Raw genomic sequence first — 26,037 nt, forward strand, 5'->3', positions numbered from 1 at the left:
AAAACTTTGAAGTGAAACGGTGAATTTTACCAATATATAAAAACAAAGTATTGGAGCCAGTGCAAATGCCGTAAGAAAATAAATGCCTCATATACTCAAGGAAAAGCAAGGAAGCCAATATGGCTAGAGAAGGAAATGAACAACGGAGAGAAGTCAGAAAAGTAGGGGGGAATGTGGCCAAGATTGTGCAGAGTTTTGCAGGCAATTTTTAAAAATTTGGCTTTGGTCTGAGTGAGATGGGGGCCACTGGATGTGAACAGAATGTGGTGGGATCTTAGCTATGTTTTAAGTGGATCACTCTGCGAGCTGTGTTGAGAATACACTGAAGGGGGCAAAGGTGGGAGCAGTAAAACCAGTCAAGAGGCAGTTGAATGAAGACAAAAGAAGACAGGAGCTTGGACCTGTATGATAGCAGAGGTGTAGTGAGAGGTGGTGAGATTCTGGAAATAGTTTGAAGGTGGAGTCAACACGATTTCCTGATGGAATGGATGTGGTACATGAGGAAAAACAGGAATCAAGAATGATTTCAGGTTTTCTTTTGTTTTTATTTGTTCTGGGTTTTGTTTTTGCTTTTATAGCAACTGGAGATAGGAAAACTGTGGCAAGAGCAACTTTTAGGAGAAAAACCAAGGGTTCTGTTTTGAACGTGATTAGTTTGATGTGTCTTTAGATATCTAAGTGGAGATGTTAACAGGCAATCAAATATATAAGCCTATACTTGAGTTCTTGTTTGGAGACATAAATTTGGGAGTATTCAATGTAAATGTGACATTAAAAAGCAATCCCAAGAGAGTGAGTGCAGATAAAGAAGGGGGCAGTTCTGAGGACTAGGCCCTGGGACACTTCAATATTAAGAGGATGGAAAGATGAACAGGAACTAGGAAAGTACATGAAGAGAAGTGACCAGTGTATTAGGAGGGACATCTAAAGCCAGATGAAAAATGTATTTCCAAAAAAGCAGTCTATCAATATGTCCAAAGTGTTGATAGCTATTGATGGCTACAACAGCAGGTTACTGTAGTCAGATTACTTGGTATCCAGTCTAACTTGACGTATTCTGCAATTCAGACTAAAGCTGGTGTTAGCAATCAGAAAATAGAAGTGCTAATAATAATAACAATAATATGTCACTTTATATTCTTACTATGTGCTAGGCATTTTACCAAGCATATTATAATCATAATCTCATTTAATACTCTCAAAAATGCTATTAAGTATAGATTTCCATCCCCCTTTTATAGAAGATATACTAAGGCACAGAGAATTCTTGTGATTTCCCTGAGTTTATTCAACTCTTAAGAAGAGGAACTGGAACACAAAACAGGTTAACACCATACCCTGTGCTTATAACAACTACGTCATAGAGACGACATCTCACCACGTTGAACTTCATTATTCTGAATTTAAAGAGCTTTAATAACTTTGAGAAAGGATTTTATGTAAAAGATAAGGAAAAATAACAAATGCATACTTAATGATAAAATTTCTTCAAAATTATAGGTTGCAAAACTATTGTAACCTGAATATGGTTTTGTCACCCTCATGACCATGTTCTATACACTGCTACATTCAAAGATATAAAAATTCAATTCCAAAAATCTTGAAGAACAATTTAGATCTTTACTCATAGTTTCTTTAAAATAAAGTATAGGGGTGGCAGGGACAGGGGATACATGTCATTCAACACAAAATGCTTTCTAAACATCTTATCTGATATATTTCTCTCACCCCAAAATTTACAACTGTCTTTCTCATAATATTCAACTCTGGTACTTTGTCCCCTGAAACTCTGATGCATAAAATTGTCTGTCTAATTTGGAAGCAAAACAGCATAGTTAAAAGCTAAAACTCTAGTACCCAGCTGAGTTGCCCAGTTCTACTGTGGGATCTTAACTGCTCTGTGCCTCAGTTTCCTCACCTACAAAATGCAATAATATAGTACGTCTTGCTAGAGTTCTTGTGTGGATTAAACAAATTCTCCCCATACTGGCCAGACACCAGTAAATAGATAGATAGATAGATAGATAGATAGATAGATAGATAGATAGATAGATAGATAGGTAGGTAGGTAGATAGATAGATGAACGAATGAATGAATAAATAAATAAATAAATTCTTAGATTTTTTTTAGAACAGTGCTTGACACACGATAGGTGCAAAATAAGTGTCACATATTGTGACTGCATCTCTCTTGTTGTATCTTGGTAGTACTCCATAAAGACTAGCATAATCTCTACATGTGCTTTCCAGAGACTCCTACTCACATTATGGTGCCTCACACTCAGTTTTACTCCCCTTCCTTTACTGAGCTGAGCCTGATCTCTTTCAGGCACTATGACCCTTCAAAGTCCAAGAGCAAAACTTGTCAGATTTCTGACATGATACTAGCCTCCTTCAGAGTCTCTGTATCTGGTCATATCAGTTTAAAAAGGTGTATTCACTTAGTTCTTTCATTCATGAGGCTGACAGCCACTAGAAGCCCCTTGCTAAAACAACTAAAGCAAAGGTGAGATTGTTTCTTGCCCCCCAAATCTCTGAGCAGTCTAGTGTGCTAAGGTCTTCAAAATATTGAAGAATGGGTGGCTAGAAAATCAGAATAACTCTGCTCATGATCACCATGTCACTCTTGAAATAAACAAGAGGACAAAGACTCCACCAAAACATATCTAGCCTGTTCATCAGGGTTTGCAGTCTGGAGACCTTATTTTTGAGGGGTTAGATTCCATGAAACTGAAGAATATCCACATCACTCCAGCTGTCCTAATCATGCTTTCTTCTTAGGTCTAAACTTTAGGTTTTTCTCAAGGTTTGCTAGAGTTGCCTCTTTTGCCTTCAAAAAGGATCATGATGGCTCCTTGGTTGGGAAATAAAATCTAAAAGGTTGCCTATAAATAGTAAATTTCTTTCAAGTTGATTGACCATGCTTCCATCTACTGCCCCCTGGTGGATGGACCATGGTTACAGTTGCTTTAATCTGAACACAGAGGTCTGTTTTGTTCTTGATTCATAGCTGTCAGTTCAAAACGTGAAATCTCGGTTATTTCTCCACAGCAGCTCCTGGTGAGTTTGAATCTGTGAATGACCTGAATGCCTGTAGACTCTCACTTAGTCGGTGACATTTCCCTGCTCTGAGGCTATTTATCTTTGTTCCCTTTCAGTGGCATTTCTAACTGCTTTTAGAGACCTTTACTCCAGTCCCTGGCATAATACCTCCTACAAATTTCTCAAGTTTCTAGGAGAGCTGGCCCCTACCCGTGGGCTCAAATCCTGCTTAATTCCAATCCCACAGGTGCAGCCAACTCCCCAGAAATTTGTTCTTGTCCAGTGAGAAGGGTAAAAGCATCGAACTAGCCCAAGACTGGCTGCCGCTGACCTCTTCTCCCTTTCCTAGAACAACTCCAATTTCCTCAGCAAATCAGCGTCCCTTGAGTCTGTTAAAAATCAATTTTCAGCCTGTTTGTTCACAAGGGAATTTTTAAGACTTCCTCGGTTAACCTTCAGCCATTAATCTCAAGCCAGCCAACATGATGCTACAGATCTCATAGCACCAGATCTACCCTGACCAGAGAACAGTTCCCTAGCAAGCCGGGTGCAACCGCCATCTTCCTTGTTAAGAAATTACAGCCATCACAAGGACTACCTAACTTTATCTCATCTGAGAGTTTTGTCTTTAAAAGCAATCTTTAATCAGTTATAACCTGGCCAAGAACCAATGACGCTGGGAGTGATCTGGCTTGTAGGTAATACAAGGAAATGGTTCTCTCCTCCTCTCTGCCCTTTCTCACATCCAGCTTCTCCCCCAGAAACTCACTGCTGAGCCCCGTGACCTTCATTCCTAGCTGCTAGATACTCCTTCTTACTTTATTGTTTTCTTATGGCTGTCTCATGACTTTCGGACTAAAATAGGTGAGATCATCCAGAAGCTTGATCTCTTGGGAGACAAGAGACTGAGTCCATTCAGTCAGTTCTTCTCTGGATACTTTTGGCTACTGCATCATCTGGCAACATACTCTAAGATCCGCCTGGACATCGTGGGAGAACAATGATACTGCTCCTATTTTTCATCCAGTTCTGGAACTATATGGCTTACCCCTAAATCTCTCCCAAACCTCTGCATTTATCCTTCCCTACTATAGGTATACTCTATGGACAGGTATATACGTAATACAAGGAACACTTCTATATGTCCATATTTTGTGAAATCGCATAACACCACGTCTGTTTCTTCAGTCAAGATAGCCATGCAGTCCAAACTTCACAGTACTCATTTCCGTATAATTTCAAAACATAGATGATCGTGGTGAAGGCTCACTTTTAGCTTAGTTCTAGGGTAATGATTTGAATGCAAAATCCCGGATGAGCTTCCCTGTATGTAGTTCACATATAGCTGACTCTCACTTGGACCAGTCTCTATATAGCATTGCATTCAATGAAACAGCTGTCTGATCACAGAAAGCCTGAAGTATTATGTAGATCTTGATTGTGAATTTCTTTTAATGGGTAATGTGAAAATTTACATGAAGTTTTACAGAAATATTTCTAAAAATTATTTTGGGATATCTCTCATTCACCCCAGTTTTCCCTCTCAGGGACGTTGCCTCTTACTATCTCCATGCTAAATTCCTGCCATTCTTCTCTCTGCCACCACCCCACTCAGCATGGCTTACATACATAGGTCTCCCAACATGTGAATCTCCATACCATCTGCAACCTGCAAAGAGCAGAATTTGTCTCATGCTCAAAATCCTTTTTTTTTTTACAATGATTAGCTCTCAAAGGAATTCTGTTGAATATGAATTCTCCAACTTGTTAAACATTTGATTTATAACGTGTGCAATCATTCACCTACCACCCAACTACCAAAATTGTTCTACAAATAGAAATTATTTTCAATCACTTCCTCTGGACATATTTTTCTGATTTTAAGCTACAGAATTAATTTAAGATGATTCTAGATGGGGGTCGGGGGAATCATAAAGTATAGTTGGCAATAGACATACTCTTATCATTGGAAATATGAATGAGTGCAAAAGCTACTCTAGATGAATAGACAATTTTGGAGTAAATTAATTATATCTTGCTTAAAATGTGTGTGTGTGTGTGTGTGTGTGCATTTTACCAGTATAGAGATTGGTATATTTTACCAGTATAGAGATTGGTGGATACTCTGTTGGTATCCACACCGCTATTTGCTCACCTATATCTGCACATTTGGCTATACCTATGCCAGATGCTGTATTCCTGACTCTCTAGAGAATCTTATGAACTTGATGGCCAATTTTCAGAGGCCAGTGCATCTCGTCAGACTAGGTCTGAGATTAGGGTCTGAGAAGAATACTAAGGACTTTAATAGATTATCACTAAAACTGAACTGTGCTGAAAAGTTCTAATTCATCAACTTCCCTCAGGCTTAGATGGGACTGATACTAGAAGGATCATCAAAGTCACCAAGCTGTCCTGAGCCCTACAAAGTACATTAAAAAGGGCATCATCTACCAAAAATGTAAACAAGTATAATACACATTTCAGGCATATAAAGTTCAGGCAGTGATCTCAGATAAATGATAAACAAATGATGAGTTACATGTAAGTCAACAGTGTTGTCAAAACATTGCCCTTTTAATCCCAGATAAATGATGAAGTTTATAAAAGGAGATTTTTAAGGGTCATGGAAGATTGTTTAAACATACATGGAGAGTGTTTAAGTGCTAATCCATTGCCATTTATGTAAACTGCATTTCTATCATCAGTCTTTGCTGCATAAAATTGCCTCATCATTACCTAAATCCATAGACGTAGTTGAAACTAGTCCCTGCTGGAAACAAATTTTTCACATTAAGCTTGAAAGTTTTAAACTCTCCTCTACATACACATAGTGACACGGTTTTGAAAACTTTGGCTCAAAACATGACAAAGTCTAAACCACTTCACAACTTTCATGAGGAGTCACCATCTATCCAACTCTGAAAGATCTAACAATACAGAAACGCTTCCACATCAAGATGTTTCACAAGGTATTTTGCAAATGGATCTGGATTCTACTGAAAGCTGTTACACATCTGCTTTGCTTTACCAATGAAGAACACAAACATGTTGATGGTTTCAGTCCAAACCCTTTTTGCAAGCAAGAAGGAAATGCAGAATGTTCAGCTAATTGCTAAGAGGAAATCCATATGTATTATTTGCTTTCCATGAAAGGACAGGTCCTCTTGCTATTTAATTGATGAAATGTTGTACACAAAGCTGTCAGTGATTAATACCATTCTAAGATGCCGTTTTAAGAGCTGTAAGTGTAATGCTTTGGAATATGTTCTTTGACATTTACATTGCTATTCACTAGGTATAAAATCTAGTTCTTGCCATAAGCATTTATATTGGGGGAAAATGTTAAGTAATTTCAAAGGGCAATATCATTCTGGGGAGCCGGTCTTTAAAAAGCCAGGAACCAATTACTTTGGGTCTCTAATTTCCTTGTTAAAAACAAACAAATATTGTGCTACAATTTCATCTAGAAATATTTATCAAGCACCCAGAGGATATTTTATGTGGTTTCCCTTGATGAGCCTCTTCCCACAAAAAGCCTACATGGATGGGCACAGAATGCCCTGTTTCCAAGGGACACAGAGTAAAATGAATGAATTCTTAGCAGAATCTTTCATTCATGGTCCTCTCCTCACATACACACACAGAGATCAACTGAGAAGACTGAGCAACCTCAGTGAGCCCCAAGATGAGACACAATGGCTTCCACATTTCCTTATTTGATGGAGTCTCATAAGGAGGTAAGGTTCAAGCCTGGGATTTCTTTCTTATTTTCAACACGGACAAGGATATGAAGGGCTTGTGTTTTTTCTTCGAACAATTCACAGTTCATTATACTTAAGCTTTCCACGGTCCTGTGACCACTCAGACTCTCCCCCACCCTATGCATTACTGCCATCCTGTATCCCTTCTATCTAACAGAGATAACAGAGTCTCTCTTTTGCAACTGCCTTAGACATTATTCTTGAGATCACAAGTATTCAGACACCAGAATTTTACAAAAACAAACCACACAAAATAAATTCTACAGGCCCCAGTGCCTGAGTTCCTTAAGAAGGAGACAGTGTTTCACATGGAGATGAAGGCTGGCAACGCAAACACAAATATTCTTAGGCACAAGACAGGTAACTACGATGTGAGAAAAAAGCACGATGACACGGGCACGATGGTGACGGTTCCTAATGCTACCTTTAAGAAAGCAAAATTGTAAATATGACAAGTGGTAATTGACACTGGTATCAGTGTCATGGAGCCTGTGGTGAACCTGCCCTGTCAAAAAGGGCCAGCAGTTACGAAGATCCGTGCAAGTGTTTTGCAGGCAAACGTGTAAGTCCAGAAATGCCAAAACTTACAGTTTCTCAAGGAGCTGGAAATAAAGATTTTTATGTGAATTCTCCTCGTTTTTAACTTTTTAAGTGATGACAATTATTTAAAATTACTTAAGTCAACTGAAAGAAACCATTTGGTGGGCTATATATGTTCAGGACAAAGAAAATCCCATCTGTGGACCAGATCAGTTTGTACCTCTAGTCTTGGAAATGATCAAAAAAGGTGTGTTTCATTTTTCTGATCTTAACTCAGCACAAGATTCACTTTTACTTAAACTGAGGTTTGGATGCTGAGAAGCTTCAGAAAACTAAATCTGCAATTCTGCCCCAACATCTCTTGTCAGAGCCAGACTCTGTAAAAACCTTTAAAAAGTTAATTCTCTTGTCACCTATCATTTATCTTGAACACTGGAGGATGAAATCCATGCTATCCCATGTAAATACCAATAACCAACTGCAGATCAATTCTACTTCCATTCACTAATCTCTTCAACTATCCAGAAGTTCTTCAAGACAGAGAACAAATCATAAGGAAAGATGACAGTTAGGTTGTGATGATGATAAAAATCAAAAATGGCAGTGAAGGCCCAGTAAGCATTTCAAAGATTGGAGGAAGCAAAGGATTAACTTAGGGGTAATGAAAAGTAGTGAATGGTGGCAATTTAAGCAATTGAACAACTGCGTAGCATTGATGGAATTTGCTTCTATGGGCCACCAACCAACTGAAACTTCCTCCTCCTCTTGATGTCGAGGCATATATGACTCTGTTGATGAACCACAGTGTGTTTGTGTTTCCTCCCATATCCTATTATACTGCCCAAGAGTCCCTGATGCCAACACATACACACACACCCTCACTCTGCATACGTTTTGAGTTCAAGTATCGAGCAATCAGTTTTCCAAAAGCCAACAGAAGTCTTCTATACCACTCTTGACTCTATTCTGAAAATGCTAACAAGGGGAAAAAGTAAAACCCTCCATTCAAAATCCTGTCCTTGCTAATGGGAGGGCCGTGGGCTGCCAGCTGTCTTGTGCCAGCCCCTTTACGGTTTGTCTTTGACGGATCAGTATCAAATCAAAGAGCTATAGGCCAACCAATTTTTTTTTTTTTTTTGAGTAATAAAAAATAAAAAAAAAATGAGACCAGGCGATTCATGCCTGCTAGTGAAAACTTAAGCAGGCATGTGGGTAATATGAGTCTGACAAGCTGGCAGCCCACAGTCTTTTTGAAGTAAAGAGCAAACAAGTTGAGGGTTTTTATAATGTGGGCTTTGTCCAGTAATTCAGCCAGAAGCTTTACCAATACAGCTGCTTCCAAAAACTAAAACACATGGGGCCAAAAGCATTGCAACTTAAAGCAAACACGATTCACAGCCAGGACCAGCATTCCCAACAGCTGAAGAGCAGACACGCTCTGCCACTAAAAATAAAGTAGAGGCAAGGTTCTGAACAATTCCCAGGCAGACCAAAAGTAAATGATGTTGGGCAATTATAAACTGTAAAAAGAACAACTAAAAGAGACTGTGATCAGTGTCTAAAGCTACGGCTACAAAGAGCTCTCTCGCAGTGGAATGTGAGGGTCAGAAGGGGCAGCTGGAAAAGAGAGACCTCAGTTATGAAAACAATGCTTATGTAAAAGAAAAAAGAGCCCACAATTATTTTCTTGTGAAATATGTAGCACCTATTGCCCTCTCCCTGACTCCCTGGAAGTGTGGAGGTGGAATTTACATATATGTCTATATATATATATAAATATATATATATACCTACAGAGGTTAAAGGGTTATCTGTCTCCAATTTTTTTACTGCTCCTCACACATGTATTTATCCCTTTGGCCCCTTTTCCACAGGCCACATCCCCTCATTGCATAGCAGGCTTCAGCCCAATTGAATTTAATCTTTCAGTGGCACAAGCAGCTAAAGAGGCCCTACTGAAGAGAAAATGTTCCTGTCATATCACTTGATCACAAATAAATAAATCAATACATTCTCAAATGTTACATTGCAACTGCCCAAAGCCCCAAATACCAAAGAAATGCTAGGCCAAGCACTCGAGTTCCTCCTGCAAAATGGGCCAGTGTTCTCTCTCATCAAAAGGAGAAATGCTTCACTTCTGAGCTTTCAACAAGTGGCCCAAAAAAGCCTTCAATCTACTGGGCAACGAAGTGATGTGCTAAAGGGGAGGCAGATTAGAAGGGCAGGAGGGGCTATTTCAGCCAGAAGTGCATTCTTCAACCTGGGGGTGTAATTTGTGTTCTACATTTATTTGATAGATCCCCTGTTACAGTAATTATTATGAATTATAGATAAGCACTCTGTGTGTAATGTTCTGCTCTCCATTTCCTACAAATCAAATTACTGAGGGTTATATTGGATTGTGGACATATTTAGAAAATCCTTTTATGGTTGTTTGTTAACTTTCCTTCTGCCAAGAGGCTCCAATCTCTCCTTTGAGCAGATGGCCTAGAGAGCCTGCCTCATAAAGGAGCGTGCACTGCAGAAGGGAGGGGAGGCAGGGTGTGGTGTTGGCCAATGAGGGGCTAGTAAGGTCTGTTTGACTGAGAAATAGTCAAGGCACCCTATATTGGGGCACATGGTAAGTGCTCAAGAATGGTTTATCGAATGTCCACACTGGATATTATTCCAGGGAGGCAGCCAAGAGAGATGACCTCTACTGAGCAAGGCTTCTAATGTGGAGCCACAGACAATTACATTCCCTTCCTCAGGTGCTTGATAAGGGGTACAATGGGAGTCATTGTGGGCAGAAGAGAGGGATGGACCCACAAATTAGGTTTTATCTACACACTGTTCCTATCATGAAGACTTAATCTTGAAATATGTGGACTCCTTGGTCCACTTATTAAACCTGATTCTGGGTCCCTTCACAGCCCACTAAGTCACAATGATGGGTTGTGTGCATGAACGAAGGTTGGAAGCCTGAAAGTAACCTGTAAATCTTCAAGTCTAAATAATTGCAAGGACCAGAGCTACAGAAAAAAAAACTCCAGGCTCCCACCACGGTATCTGCTCTTCCTATAATCTCCATAACTCCAGATACAAGGTACCACTATAAACTTCTATTCCTTCCTCCAGGACTATTTCATCAGTGACAGCTAGTTGTCACATGAAATAAATCTTGTTATGATGTTAATGACTAGCAAAGATGCCTGTAATATAAATAGCTAACTATAAAAATAAATATAAAAATATAACTATTTATATTAAATATAAATTGAACACTTACTGTGTGCCAGAGACAACTATACATGTGTTACTTCATCTTCTCAAAAACATAATGAGGTAAGTAGTATTATTTATTGATTCCATATGACAGGTATGGAAATTTAGACAGGAAGATTAAATGAGACGTTCTTAAGTTTGCCCTTGAGAAGGGGGTTCAAACTCAGGCAATGTGGCTCTAGAACGAGCACACCTACCACCTTCTATGTAGCAGCTGACACTCTGTAGGTATAAACAGACATTATCTGCGTTATTCTCTAAATATCCTTATCTTGGGCCAGTGCCTCTTGGTTACTCCCTGCCCCTCATCTCTAAAACTAAGGGGCTCAAGTCCCCCAATGGTTTTCAAGATTAGGTCAAGCTCCCTATGGGCCTGTTTTGGGGGTGGAAGTGGCGGCTAAGAGTAGCAAGGCTCTGCTTCCTCACCCCAATTTCAACCCAAATACTTCCACTTCTGTCTTTTTATCTGTTAGATTTATGGATAAAATTTATTTTGCAGGATGGATATGAATCCTTAAACATTTTGAAATCCACGGACCTAAAACGGAGATCACTAACTGCTGACCCATAGTCCAAAGGCAGCATGCAGATTTTTCGTTTGGTCCCAAAGATTTTTGTCTTGTTTTGTTTTGCTTTAATTTTAATCATACACCAACATTTCTGATTTAGGTTATTTTATGTTTAAAAAATTGAGCCTGTCTTGAAAAAGGAGATGCGTACACACTGGGCAGGCCTTCCCACTAGCAGCCATCGTGTGAATAGCTCCCTAGATGATCCATGCATTCTGCAGCCCACTACAGCTCCCTCCTGCCCACTTCACTCCACACTCACTCTGCCTGACGCCTGCAGACATTTGAGTTTACAATCCCTAGTCCAGATTATTTTTAAAGTCCTTCCTAGTCCTGAATATGTCCCCAACTGAATTGGAAACTTCTAAAGACTTTGCTTCATGCGTACTCAGTATTCCTCAGAGCCCCTCCTTCTAGCCCTCTCATCCTCACCCCCAGTCTAGTGCCAGCATGCATGCACACATGTGCCCACACATACATGAAGAATGTTCAATACATAATAGAGGTCCAGTAACTGCTCTTTATCTTGGAAAACAGTTTTCTATGTTATACCGATCAGAAATATTTACATTTCATAGAAGAATCTTGAGCCCCCAATGTGTTAGCCCGAAGCAATGCTTTGTGTGTGTGTGTGTGTGTGTGTGTGTGTGTGTGTGTGTGTGTGTGTGTGTGTGTGTGTGTGTGTGTGTGTGTGTGTGTGTGTGTGTGTGTGTGTGTGTGTGGCTGGCCACTACGGGTATCCGAACCCTTGACCTTGGTGCTATAACAACACACTCTAACCAACTGAGCTAACCAGCCAGCCCAATAATGTACTTCTAATAGTGTATTTTATCGTGCAGTATGTCAGGCAAGCCTGGGAGAAACAGGGTAGAAAGATTCTGTTAGTAAAGCCATTTGTTCCCAATAAATAAAAACTCACTCTAGATACCTTGATTAAGTAGAGCTTATTATAAGTATATTCAAGGACGCAGAGAAAACAGGAGTGTCATGTGACACTTTATACTCTTCAGAGACTAGTATATTTGGAAATAAGAAAAATCCAACATGGCTCCAGTGACCACTAACCTCACTGGCACTTTCTTAGCAGGTCTCTGTTGATCTCTTGCCTTTGTGGTGACTCAGCTCCTTTCTGACTGCATCTACTCCTGCCACTGGTACCAGTTAGCCACCTCACCTTCTACTCTCTGCCCCTTCTGTTTCAGTCTATGCTTACTCATAAATGCTGTTTACCTACTCCATCAGTTTACTCATCTTTCTTGCTGCCATAAGGCCACTTTTTGTGGTTCTTCTCAGCTTATATTCCCTTCCAAAACCAACTAATTGACTCCCTTCCCAGATGCCCTAGTTCAAATTCCTGAGCAAGAACATCTGACCCAACTAATCACCATTTTGCTTGTTTGGGCAGTTATTCATGCCAAACCATCTAATAGGACACTGGCCAGCCTAAGGATTGGTTAGGAATAGGACCACCCTGGTCCAGTCAGATAGGTCTGGAAGTAGGGGACTCATGGCCACCCAGGGCGGCTCCCACAGCCCACTTGTGGGTAAGGACTTTCCCTTAGATGGAAGCCATTGGCATGGAGACACTGGGATGAACCTGCCCAATAGGATCTTTAGATTTCAATGTAAATCCGACCAGTGTCTCCATCTTTGGAGGTGATTTGCCTCTGAGACATAAAGCAAAGCTACAAATGTATTGCCATAACGTTCGTCTCATGTGGGCCTTAATCAGAAGACATCAGATGACCTCTGTGGTTCTTTCATGCTCTTTGATGACAACTTACTCTAATTTGATAAGACAATCTCTCATATGCATGGATCTCAATTGTCTTTTGGGCATCTCAACCAACTCTTTCTACACATTATCATCTAGGCTTAAATACCAGTGAATAATACTGACCCCCAAACCTCTTTATCAGGAATTCTCATGGCTTCAAATCCCCAACAGGATAAGCCCAGCCCTGCTCTCTCTCCTGAACTCCATGTTTACATCACCCATCTTCACCTAAATGTCCCATAATCATTTTACTAAAATTTACGATATCTAAACTAATTTGACCTGACTTTTCCCCAATTAACTGACTCTTTCTCAATCATCCAGTTACTCAAATAATAAATTTGGGTGCTTTCCTTCACTTTTGCCTCTCTCAGGCTCACATCCAATCAGTAACTGTCAGTCCTCTTGAATATTACTTCCTAAATCTCTCTTTTTTTATCTGTTAAAGTACAACTGACACACAATAAACCATACACATTCAAAGTATACAATTTGAGTTTTGACATATTTATGAAACATCATAATGAAGAAAATGAACATATTCATTGCCTGCCCAGATTTACTCATGTCTCTTTGAAGCCTCTGAGCTTTGTCTCTAGTGCTGCACTTCCACTGCCACAGTGAATTACTATTAATTCCTCAGAGGTGATGCTCTTTGTCACCTCTACTCTTTTGTGTAACAAAGCTATTCCCTCTGAGTAGAACACCATCCTCCTATCCATTATCCCCCACGCAAACTCTAAACTCCTTTGGTCTGGCTGATTCCTATGCATCCTTCAAGTCTCAGGTTAGGGTCACTTCCTCCAGGAAGCTCTTGCTGACTCACCAGTTCTGGGGCACGTATTCCTCCTGTGTCTCAACACTTCCATCCTCTCTCTTCCCACATGGTGTTTAGAATGGCCTGTTTGCTCCTCTGTATGTCCCACTAAACAATTTGCTCTCTGAGACAGGGACCACATCTGCTTTGTTTAAATCTGTGTTTCCAGTGCCCAGCATAGTAACTGACACATAGCAGTTGCTTGATAAATATTTGTTAAAGGAATAAATGCCGTACACTGCAAAACCTATATGCCTTTAATGGATGTTTCTTCAAAATGCACCCAGAAGGACCAGCCCATGGCTCACTTGGGAGAGTGTGGTGCTGATAACACCAAGTCAAGGGTTAAGATCCACTTACTGGTCATCTTTTAAAAAAAAAAAAAAAATGCATCCAGAGAATAAGATTGTGATTTTGATAATATTTCAAAGACAGTTGGAAACAGCCAAAGACATGCATAATCCCAAACATAAAATAGAATGAATAACATTCAAATAAAAAGATGCAAAAACAAAATGAAGATTCAAGTCACATAGAGTCATGTAAATCACTAATATAATCAGAATACAAATTCTGTACTAAAATGTGTTTCCCAACCATATTTCTAAGGACAGTAGCACACCATGCTCCTGAGAATTACAGAATACCTTTTTTTCCCATTGTTCATACTCTAATTCATACTTCTGAAACTCAGATATTCAGATAACAAATAACCAAGTGTTAGAAGGAAAGTTACAAATTATAGTCATATGTCACAGTCCAAGCAAATGGCAGCCAAATTTCCCTATATAAATTACAGAATTCTCTTATGATTTCACAAGACGTATTGAAAAGAAAAACAGTAAAAAGGAAATTCATTTTTTACTCAGCTAATATAGTATACGGGTAAAGGATTCATGTTTAAACTGTTACAGATGAGTGAGTTTTTCCAGAAATGCAATTTTAACAAAGCATAATACCACTGAGATATTAAAACTAAATTTAAATTTTTTAAAATTAGGTTAACACCCTCAGAGAAAATCATGCTAATATCACATGTTTTAAATAATGTTACTTAACTAGCAATAAGAAAACAGATTTGAAAAGAAGACAATGGAAGAATAGACAGAGCTAGTCAAAAGAATCTTTAGAAACAGAAACGACTTTTAATTGACGACATGTATAAACAAATACTAAATAAGCTTGTACGTGGCTGACCTTCTGTGGTGTTGATGATTTTGTTGCTATGGCTATTGCTGTTAGTTATTAGGGAGACCGAAGTTATAACTTTTAAGAGCCAGACACAACAGCGATAAATCCATGTTTTTCAAGTCAGACTGTTACATTTTATTGCTGAGAATAAAAACAACATTCAAGGTAAAAACGGTGTTTCTTTTAAAAGTGACAATTAATGGTTGCTACTCCTCAATTAATAGTTGCTACTCCTCATCGTCCTTCCAACGTTTTTACATGAGAAAACTCAGAGTGCAATGCCGCTGGGGACCCCCTCAAAGAGAAGAGGCGCAGAGCCAGATCTGCAGCCTGAGGCTTCTCTGAAGAAGTTATAAACACAACAGCCGTGCCTTAGGCCAATTAAAGGGTAATTATTTGTAAGTAGATGAGGTTTAAGACTTTCTTTCACCCCCACCCCCTACCCCAGGTCAGCCCTACCTCCATAGGTCAGGTACAGCCCCTGGCCCTGACACAACGTGGATCCCCAAACACTCCATTTCTAACCCTCCATAAGAGCAAACCCTCCAGTAGCTCCTACTTAAATGCTACACATATGCTGAACATTCAAGGATGTGGGTTTTGTCATTTGCGTATGGTTCTGCCCTGATCTCAAGTTCAAAAAAATAAAGTGTATTTTGCTGCAGCCTGATGTAGAAACTCTAAATGTTCTCAGAATAAAAATTAATTTGTTCTGGCAAGGCCATTTGGGGATTATTAGTTGACATCTTTTGGCTGTAGTCAGAAATAAGTAAGCATCCATTCATAGCAATCTTTATAACATTATCTCTGTTTGCATTGTTATTATGCTTATAAGTGCTTTTGGAATTCACACTAAGTTTTTTTTTTTTTAACAAAAAATAAAAAAATAAAAGGAAGGTCTAGGATTTCTTTTTTACTTATTTTTTTTCTGAATCAAGGAAAGCAAAATTCCAGAAGTAACATATTTCCGCAGACTACAGAGGGATATGAAAAACAACCTAAGTATAAGTCCTTGTGAAATATATTTGTGATCAGTGGAATTAGACCTCTTCCTAGTGTCCCAGTGACTATCAAAACAGATGTGCGATGTCTGTGTCTATCAGGTGACTCTTTAAAGCCTTACATGGTTGGCTTGCCCTTGTTCAGCTCAGTCATTTAAAAAATACTTTGAGAGCTAGCCATGAGAATTACAAATCATTTTTCAAAGGTATGTACAGCTCTGCAAATTACAATGAGTTTACAAGTGCAGTCTTATTCCGTGTAACCTACAGATGAAAGAGTTATCAAGGACACTGCTGCTCATTGCTGCATCAATGAAATCTTCATGAATTCAAAAATTGTGGCAATAATCTTCTTCATGGAAATAGATCTATGAAGTTGTCAAACAGATGGCATCTGATTTCCTTCTGAATGAAGAGGTCTTGTAAAGTAGTATAAGGACTCAAGAGCAGTAGGCAGCAGGAGCAGAAGATAGAAGCCATGGTCCTTCCTCCCTTGATGACCTTCTGGAACTTGGAGGGATAAAATGGGGCAGACACTCTGCTGGTCATTTTCTCGACCATTGGCTCACTGAAAGCTCATAGCCTAATAGAACACCATTCTTTTCTCTAATTTAAGTTTAAGAAAGCTAAATACAAAAAGGTTAAGTGACTTGTCCGAGATCACCAAGCTCACAAATGCCATAACAAGATTCTCACTGAAAAAGAAACTAGGATGAGGCCCTTGCCCCTAATGCTTCAAGCACACGTACGCATGCATACACACACACACACACACACACACACGCACACACACACCTCACATAAAGTCAACACATGATCAGTTCTCAAAGTCTGATTATCAGCCAATTCTTTCCATTTACACACCCCTTTCAGCCCACATGCTGTCCTATTCTGAAAACTGCCGTTCTTCCTTTTACCAGTCAAGGCATTACTAAATGTCCATGTGAACCTGATTTTCTATTTGGAAGATTGCCCTGGATTAGTTAGTTGTTTCCTACAGCTGACCCTGGCAGTGGACACCAGGCTTGTGTGTGTTTCTCATTCTCTTTAACTTAACTTTCCTTCTGCCTCACCTTTCCCTTGCAACCACCACTGTCCATGCCTCTTTGGCCCCATGCTGATGCAGCTAAGCACTGTTCATGAAAATCCAGGAACCCAGCTCACCTGGTCCAATAAATTCTATATTGTCACACTGCCCTGCTTACTGCAAAGCAACATAACTACTCCTCCCTGACCACAGATAGCTCTGAGATCAATATCTCAGGTCTTGACCCGAACCCTGCCCTCCTCTTTCTAATGACATATTTTGTGCTGTCTACAAAATAATTCTCATTGGTGATTTTCCAAGATCTAAAACTAATTATGGCAAATGGTCCAGTGTCCTCTCCCTCTAACCCTTGCCCCATTTCAACTTGTCTACTATGGTCAGGGGCACCACTACCCATCTGGGCACCCATCAATATAACTGTGGAGTCCTCTTCAGTCCCTCCTCCCACACTTGTCCCCAAGGTCCAACACCAGCTCTACCAATTCATCCTTCCTAATTTGGAGTCCATGTGTTCATACCTTCTCCTCTTTGTTTCCACAGCTAAACCTTACCCACCAGCATTAATAATGGAAGGCTACAAACAAATGTCTCTATTTCCAGATTCTCCTGATCCCATCTTCCCATCACACAGGAACAACTGCTACTTCCTCATACACAAAATCACTTACATGTCTGGGAAGCCCTTCATTGTCTGGCCCCCACCTACTTCTTCAGCCTCATCTCATGCCCCTGACCCTCTTGCTCACTGCCCTTTTTCTCCCTTTTGTATCCACTAACTTGACATGATCTTTCTACCTCACAGCCTTTGAACATTTTGTCACTTTTCCTGGAATGTTCTTTATCCCACTGCTCTAGATTGGATGCCCCCCAACCTCACTGAGGCTTAATCCCAACTGTAACTGTTGAAGGTGGGAAATCCTATTATGGGAATTGAAAGGGGGGGCCTTGAAGAGGTGATTAGATTGTAGGACCACGCCTTTGCAAATGGATTAATAATGGTGGTCAGGGGCATGGTTCTGAGGGTTTTAAAAGGAGAGCGAATGAGGAGGTTGGTCTCTTGCTGTCTCTACTCTACCATTTTTCTGCTGTGGGAGACCCCTGGGTCACTGTTGCCACCACCAAGACCCTCACCAACTGAGCTCCCTGGACTTCGGACTCCCCAGCCTCTGAAACTGTAGGCAATAAATTTCCTTTTCTGTACAAATCACCCAGTTCTATGCATTTTGTTATAAGCAGCAGAAACAGACTAATACACCCAGACTGGCCAGTTCCTACTCAGCAGTTTCCTCCAACTTCCATTCTAATATGATTCTTTTATTGTACTACACTTTTCTTTCATCACCCTCATCATGGTCTATAAGTATCTATTTATTTCTGAATGAATGAAAGAATGCTCCTAATTGTTACTCCAAGTAAATGGAAGAGCATTTGCAATAGATCAGAGATGACCAAGTTGGTAGCTTGTGTGTAACGCTGGAAGGAGTTTAGCATGGCTGAGACAGAAAGAGTAAGAGGTAGCGTGGCACTAGATGGGGGAGAAGGGGCAGGCCAGACCATGTTGAGCAACTTTGTATGCCATAATAAGAAGTTCAGATATTAACCTACTAAGAATGGAAAGACGTTAAGGAGTTTTAAGCAGAGGAGTAACATCATCAGACTTACATTTGTAGGAGACCACTCTAGGTAAAAGGTAAAAAATGTACTGGAGAGGACAAGAGTAAGTACAGAAAGACAAATCTGGAGGTTCCTTCAGGTGGCTTGATTAGGAACATGGTTGTGAGGTTGGAGAAAGGTTGATAGTTAACAGGAGCATTTCTGCAGTAAAATTGATAGACCTTACCTACCAACTGGAAGTAGGAATCAGGGTGTAGGGGTGTTAAAAATGAGTCATAAATTTCTTCCTTGAGCAGAGGGATGGATGGTAATGTCCCTCATTCAAAGTGGCAGATGGGAAGAGGAACGGGGGGAGCATACTGATGAGTTTTGTATTAAATAGGTTGAGTTTAGGAATCTTCCAGAGAAGTCAGTAGTCAATTGAGTATACTGGGCTGTATAAGCAAATTTGGGAATATTCAACATATAAGAAGTATTTCAATTCTTTATGTGGCCTAGGGATGTAGAATGGGTATAAAATGAGAGCAGTAGATTGCCTAAGACATTCTCCTTGCCTTTGTTGCCCAAAAAGTAATCCTTCTGCCAAGACTTATCCCTTCAAAATATTCATAACCTTATTCAAAACTCACATTTTCCATGAAGCCTTCCCAGAGATTCATATCGCCTTTGTGCTATCATTCTAATAACACTCATTCCCTATGAAAAAGTTATCATTGGCTACATATTTGTTTATAGGACTCTCTTCACACCAATATTATGCTGCCAGCTCCCAGAGGACCGGCTTCATGCTTCTTCCTTCATTAAAAATATACACTATTCATTTAATTGATATTCTTGACAAGCCAACTCTATATCTGCTAGTTGGGTTTTGCAAATTTTGAGTTTCCTATAGTCACAGAGCAATTTTAGTAATTTATGTAAATATTTTTGTTTTGGCCAAGTTATGTATGTAACTAAAGAAGGTATAATCATATGAATTAGTCAAAATAGAAGGTTAGAATTATAGCCAGCCAACACACTGACCAAATAAGAATATTGAGGCAAAAATGCTATCAGAAACTAAAGCCAGCCGATTCCATTCCATTGACATGTTTAGATGACTTGAAGTGTCATTTACAACCCTGTCTCTAATTCTGGCATAAGTTGGCCTACACAGACAGTTCCCCAGCCATTTAGGCTTCCCTGAGAATTGACATCTGTCAAAAAGCATAACCCACAAAACGATGTTGATTAGCTGGTCACTAGAGCAGTGCCCGCTGGTGGCTTGGCAGAGAGGGAGGGTTCCAAGCTTCTGATGGCAGTCCACCAGGACAGCCTACCACTGAAGCCACTGAGTTCCACTTCATTTTCTCAGACTTCCCCCGAGCTGGGTGGCTGGAGATAGCAAAAGGAAAAATGAGTAGATATAAAAGTTCTTAAGTTTCCACATCACCCAATTATCAAGTCAATTAATGAAATTTTCTATCTGAAAATATTTGTTATGATTCAAAGAAGGCATTAATATGAATCGAGTGCATGAATATGTGCTAGGCAGCACGCTACATGTATGGGCCTTTTTAAAAAACAACACCAGGAAAGTGTACTAAAAATATCACTCAAATTAAAAGAAATTCAAAGATGTTGATTAGCCTGCTTAAGTCACATAGCTAGTAAGTAACAAGGTGAGAATTTGAACACAGATCAAACATTTTTCTCTAAGCAAGATTTTCAATACTGGCAAGGTAAGTTTATTGCTCCAACTCATTAGAAAAATATACTGGATAAGAGAAGTTCACTGGTTGGAAGTATAGAAGACTCTCATACTCCCTTCTTGGAGCTACTCAGCATTGATCAGTGTCACCACAGATCTTGTGAGCCTTTGGCAGCCCATATTACACTACAGGCACAATTTCTCTGAGCCTTCCACCGACAAATAATGTTCTATACAAATATACATGAAGCGAATCAGTTGAATAAAACCATAGGTCCGTCTAGATCACTGACTCAGATTTCAATTTTCTGCATGTTTCAAGTGAGTCACATCCTACAGATTCAGAGTCGATCTTATGTGAGTGCTAGGCAATTTCATTTCCTAAATTGGCTTTAATTCAAAAGGAATATCCTAAAAATATCTTCTTCTATTAGCACTCCATGCCCAGGTATTCTTTCAAAGGAGAATGCCTCCTTAGAGGAACTATTACATTAAGTTTTTAATCAATTATTGGTTAGAGGGCCGACCCCATGGCGCACTTGGGAGAGTGCAGTGCTGGGAGCGCAGCAGCGCTCCCACTGCGGGTTCGGATCCTACATAGGGATGGCCGGTTCGCTCACTGGCTGAGCGCGGTCACAGAAAAGGACAAAAAAATAAATAAATAAAAATTATTGGTTAGAGCCTGGTGTTACAACACCAAAATCAAGGGTTCAGATCTCTGTACTCACCAGCTGCCAAAAACAAAAATATTTCTAACCAATTAAAATGAATAGGTTTATCAGGTTCCTTTCCTGTGAGTTAAAGGAGGGACAATGCAGCATCCACCACATGGATTATGTTGTCTTGGTTCACAGTAGGGTGTCTTGGTTAAGAATACAGAATAGTTAGACCCAAGTCCAAGGACCACTCTCTACTGCCTGCTAGTGCTGTGTGGACTTTGTAGGTGACTTAATCTCTGTGAGGCTCAGTTTTCTCACATGTACAATTAGCAAAAGCACTAACCTTAGTTTCCTGTATTAATGATAGATATTATTGTTTCATCATAATTCATGGCTAAATGTATTTATTCTTCTCCTTATGCCCAGTGAAAAAAAGAACCTGTTTCATAATGATATTTGATGTACTTATTTTAGGGAAGAAAAACTTTACAAAATAGAATCACTGCTATAAAAAGATGAAGAAAAATGCAAACATGCCTTTATCTCAGCAAATAAGTGGTTTTTTGTTTGTTTGTTTTGTAGCAGTGATGAGTACTACAATAGTGTTCCATATTCTGACTGAGAAATGTCAAGATTTTACACACATAACACTTCTAATGATTTAATGAGATGAGCATTCTTATAGGCTGCTGAAAAATTCACCACCAAAATGCTAGTCTTCCAGAATGCATAAACTTTTAAAGAAGTTTTTAATACCAGAATCGTCACCACTGTATTAATTTCCTAGAGCTGCCATCACAAATTGCCACAAACTGTATGGCTTAAAATAACAGAGATTTATTCTCTCACAGTTCAGGAGGCTAGAGATATCAGCAGGACCACGTTCTCTCTGGAGGCTCTGGTGGAGAATCTCTCTTTGCTTCCTCCATTTCTGGTGGCTGCTGGCATCCCCCATGGCTGCACCGTGTCAGTCTCTGCCTTCGTTTTTACATGGCCTTCTCCTCTGTTTTCTCTTCTCTGCTTCTTATAAGGACACTTACCATTGGATTTAGGACCTACCCAGATAATCCAGGATGATCTCATCTCAAGAGTCTTAATTATATCTGCAAAGACCCTTTCTTCAAATAAAGTCACATTCACAGGTTCTGGAAGTTAGGCCATGGACATACCTCTTTAGGGGCCACCATTCAGTCACTACAACCACTAACAATTCTTATCTATTGAGTAAGTCTACATTCATTATTTATCTGTTTAGTACTGACCAAATGCCCTTTTCATGCAGACAATGTATTAGGCAATGGATGTCTTATGGTGAATCAGCCATGGTACCATCTTCATGAAAATACTTCGTATTCAGAAAAAAATTTTTTGTCTTATTTTTAATAAGCACCAAATTTCAAAATCCAGGAGCAAAATTGTAAAGCTTCTATTCCCTAGCGAATTAAGCCATTTAATATGTTAGCTCCAGCAATAGCATGCATTTATATTTTTATTAAAAATTTTAATGAGTGTAAAAATACTACTCTTCTAGAGAGTTTTAAGAATTATTGTTTATATTGTGCTTTGGGATCACTGGATAAAAGGTGCTACATAAATGCAATGCATTATTATTAAGTGTTATTAAAGTAAATTGAAGGCAAAGCGTGTAATAAAAATTTCCCTGTGGCAAAAGTCTAAGGTCCACATATGATTCCATAGTACTTAGATCATATTTAACTGCGAAACAACCAACATTAACATGAAAATGTTTTGCTGAGGTTTGGAATCAAAAACGAATATATACTTGTTTGGCATTCAGTTTTTAATTACATATCTTTTTTGTTTGTTTTTGTTTTTGTTTTGGCAGCTGGCAGGTATAGAGATCCAAACCCTTGACCTTAGTGTTATAACACTGTGCTCTTACAGCTAAGCTAACTAGCCAGCTCTACATATTATATTTAATAGTAGATATTGAAATTATATATCACAAAATTATATTATTTTATAGGTGCCAAAATTACAAAAATTGAAATACTTTTTATTTCATAGAACTCACACAGCTAAACTTTCATTTGGTAACAGTAATATTAAGAACATATTGTGGAAATGGAATTTTTAAATTTCAAACCACCATCAGATCTTTTAGGTCCACAATCATATTTTCAGTCAGTTCCTAATTATTCACATTAGACATGAGTAATGGAGAACATCTGTCAATCTGTTTCTCAGATCTTTTAAATTACAATAATAAAGAGATTGGTTAGCGAGATTCAAGTCAAGGGGAAAAGGAGGGTATCCCTAGAGACTATATCTATCTAAGGAACACAGAGGATCAGGGAGGAAAAGGAAAAAGGATAGCAAGGGTTTATGATGTGGGATGTTCAATAACTTCAGCATAGCAAGAGAGCTGGAAAATTTAGGGAGGACTTTTGAGAAACTTAACCTAGGTTAAACCTAACCCCTTCAATACACTATGAAAAAGGTGGGTAAAAATTGGAATTCATTTTTACTGGTATTTGTTGGTAGGACACTTTCCTTTGAATGATAGTCTCTGTGGAAATTATGCTACCTGAGGCTCTAAGATTCATCTGGGTTACAAAGGAATGTAATTAACTAAAAAAAAGATGAGTTATAAGCTTAATCATTCTTGTCAAATGTATATATTAAAGGTCCTTTCCTTTTCATTATTCAAGTCAAAGACAATAGTCCCATGTTTTAAGAGCTTGCTTCTAACATCAGTTTATAAAATCATATTTGGGGGGCTGGCTGGTTAGCTCAGTTGATTAGAGCACAGCGTCGTAACACCAAATTAAAGGATTCAGATCCCTGTACCAGCCAGCCACCAAAAACAAACAAACAAAAAAACATATTTGCCAAATTGAATTAATTATTAGGATTAACCAACATTGGGAAAATATGAATGAGATTAGGTAGTCATTTTTACGTCATGTGAATTAGCCTTTAAGATGTAAAACAAAAACCTTCAATTATGCATATTTTCTTTGGTGTTTTTGATTGTCTAAACTGAAGTTAACAGTTTTTAAAAATTAATAAAATAATGCAAATTATTTATAAGCCAGAAGACAATTTCAAAAAGCAGCTGATTAAGTATCTTAAAACATGATGAGGTTGAGACAGAGATTCTAAACTTTAGTGTGCATGACAATCATCTGGACCCCTTATTTCAAGCGTAGATTCCAGAATTCAATATACCCATGAAGATTCTGATTCAGAAGGTCTGATGTGGAACCCAATCATTTCACAAAGCCATTCTGAAGCATAAGATTCATAAATCAGTTTGAGAAGCAAGGAGTTAAAGTTTAATTCCAAATAATCAGGGAAAGTTTGGGGTGCACAAAACTATATAAGATTTGTTTTTTAACAACTTTCTGCATATAAAATATCCTAAAAGATTAGTAATTGCCAATTCCTAAATCAACATACACAATATCAGAACCACACAAAATTTCCATGCAAACTTTGGCCAGCCCATTCTTAGCTGGGCTCTGCATTTTCAACTGCAGAAGCTAATGCTCATTTGAACTATTTTTATAGCACATTTTTATTATGATAAACTATTGGCATGGTGTTGAATAATAAAACTGAGTTTGTGGGGTGAAAAGTAGTTATTTACAGTAGAAAAGTTGAAACATTTTTCTCTACATTTTCTCTATGGTTTCCTGTACATGGATAAAGCAAACTGGAAATTTATGTAATTATTCTGCAAATCCAAGTAATGGACCCTTGAATCTGTGTAAGAAAATCTCAGATTTTCCTTAACAGCATCTTTTCCCTCTAACTTGTTTGGCTAATTTTCTTGATTCTCCAATTTATATAACCTTAGTACAAACAACCATTATGTTTATCACTGATGGAACCTGTGTGTTGCAGAAAAATAATACAGAATCATAAAGTTTTGTCAGAAAAGTTGACCACAACTCATCTACATTTACATTAAAGTTGTTTAGCTGGAATTCAGAAATTCAGATCTCAAAGCATTTAATAAGCATTTTTACAGAAAAGGGTTGCATAGGTTGCTCTTTTGTTAACAGGTTCAAATGTTTGGTTATATTTCAATTGGAAAACCAAGCTCTGAGCACCTCTCACACTGGAATCTGTTCCTATTTGTTGCTATATTCCAGTGCCTAGAACAATTCTGACAAGTAGAAGTTCAACATGTATTTGTAGAAGAAAGCATTATTTTGGTAAGTTTTTGTAGATTAAGGTAAAAGAACTTGTACTGTTTGGGAGAGTCAAGTGGATTCATCCTCCTACATGCGAAGGTATGCCTATCAATGGTTCATAAACAGACAATGGCAAATAATGCGTGTCAAGGTGTTATGTAAAGTTTGCCAGTCACTAAAGTAATTCAGAAATGGGTTACTTGTCTTTTTGCTTTCATTGCACAGGTAACCATGAGAAGGTTAATAATAAAGTCTGTGTCAAAAACATAATAGTAAACTGAGCAATACGACAGTCAAATCAACAAATAAATTAGCCCCTTTGCAGGTTACTCACAGAGAAAGTATGATCTCCACGTCTTGTTGACTTAGTCTACATATAACCTTTTCAGGGTTTTAGGATTTTTCTCTCTCTCTTTCTCCCAGGTTCAGACATTGGGTAAAGCCATAGAAGCCAAAATACATCATTACCTTTCAATATGCTCCCTTAAGGAAGGTGTGAGTCAGACCATGAATGAGCTTAGAAAGAGGTAAGGTGAACTCCAGATGCTGCGAATCAGTCAGAACCAATCCAGCATCCCTCTTGAGCATGGAATCAGTAACAGGAAAGACTTTGGCAAGTGATAAAACAGGATGGAAAACTGGGGAACTTTCCAAATCAGGTATTCAGAATGTGTTTTTATCATTTGAATGGAAATGTATAAACTCCCCAACACATTAAACACCTGGATTAAATAGAGTACAGAAATACAGAGCAAAACAGAATATAAATTATGTGTAATTTACTACTCTTGCATTACCCTTGTCAATGTTCCCCTTCATTAGCATAAATAATTCAGACTTTCAAAAATAATTTGTACCCCACTTGTTCAAATTGTAAAATAATTTATGTTAGGCAATG

Source organism: Cynocephalus volans, chromosome 2, assembly GCF_027409185.1.
Source record: "Cynocephalus volans isolate mCynVol1 chromosome 2, mCynVol1.pri, whole genome shotgun sequence".
In the NCBI taxonomy this organism is placed as follows: Eukaryota; Metazoa; Chordata; class Mammalia; order Dermoptera; family Cynocephalidae; genus Cynocephalus; species Cynocephalus volans.